This window comes from Austrofundulus limnaeus, unplaced genomic scaffold, assembly GCF_001266775.1.
Source record: "Austrofundulus limnaeus strain Quisiro unplaced genomic scaffold, Austrofundulus_limnaeus-1.0 Scaffold422, whole genome shotgun sequence".
Taxonomy (NCBI): Eukaryota; Metazoa; Chordata; class Actinopteri; order Cyprinodontiformes; family Rivulidae; genus Austrofundulus; species Austrofundulus limnaeus.
The window spans coordinates 374,715-376,150 of NW_013952824.1; positions in this window are offsets into that span (position 1 = coordinate 374,715).

The following is a 1,436-nucleotide window of genomic DNA, read 5'->3' on the forward strand; positions in this document are numbered from 1 at the left end:
GCCCAGGGCCCTTTAGAGACCGTGGGCCCCTGGGCAGTTGCCCAATTGCCCATATGGTTAATCCGGCCTTGGCTCCAGAGAATGTGCAGCAGATGCGGGAATGGTTGGAGCTGGCTCACCAAATCGCTAGAGGAGCCCTGGGGGACTCAGTCACACGTGCAAAGAGACAGTATGACAAGAACTGCTTCCACACACAGTATAAAGTTGGAGACCCTGTGTGGTATCTCATTAAAGGGACACGTCATGTCAAGAACAAAGTCAAAAAGTTCCTCCCATCCTATGAAGGCCCATTCTTCGTCCTAGGTCAACTAGATGACCTAMTTTACCGGATACAAAAGAACCCAAGGTCCAAGGTGAAAGTCCTTCACCATGACCAGCTAAAGCACTACCGCAGCCGAGAGCCTCTGGACAACACATGGGTCCTGGACCAAAGTCAACACTGGGAACCTACCGAGGTTCCACCACCAACKTTAGAGGAGGACTCTGCAGACTGTGACCTGGATCTGCAGGGTTTGTTCTCGGATGCAATCAGTGGGGGRGCTGACTGTTCCCTGCTGTCTACCTCAACTGCAAAGGATCCCCATCCGGGAGTGTTTGTCCCATCCTCCCCTTCCCATGTCAGCCATGAGGATGGTGGGGGTGAGGTGGGATATTCACCTTCTRGGAGCCCGCRGTTTCGACGATCTAGGCGCRGGCGTAGAGCACCAGACCGATACGGCACATGGATAGTCCCAAGTAGGACCATAGACTCAACTTAAGGTTCCAGCTGTTCTAGTGTCCTGCGGAGTTAGCAAYAACTGTTCAACAAGGCAGCATATGACTGTTTCCTTTATTACTGTTCCGTTGTTCGAACTGCAAAGAAAATTCAGCTGAAAAGCAAATGGTTTATTTCCAAGAACATGTTCTGCTGTATGTTTTTTATACCTGATGGAGTTCAGTTAGTYTCCTGCCCGGTCGTCATAGATGCTGCTGAGTCATTTCTTACGTCCTCTTGCATGCAAAGTCCAATTTTACACATGTAYGTACTCCTTAAATGAGCTAATTATATCACTGGGACATGTGGTTCGATGCTGTACCTCACCCATGTGAGGATGATTGACACAGTTATCTCTTGTTAGCTATAGGGATTATGTATCAGTTTTGTGCATTGTAAGGCTGGAGTGGAATTATTGCTTAATTGCCATCCAGAGTGGGGGTAGTGTTGCGGAAAGTGCCTCCACTGTATGTGATGCTTAGCTTAGTGAGTTGTGTGGGTGCAAGAGATGTGTGGCAGTCGTTCTCCGGTCTGAAGGGGGGCGCTGCATACTAAAAAAAAGAACTCCTGCGTCCTTGAGGAACGAGAGAGAGACGGTGTGTGTGTGAGGCGGTGTGAGTGTGTAGATGACGACCGGAGCAGCGGCTGTAAGAAAAGTCTGTGCAGCTTTCACCTGTTAGCT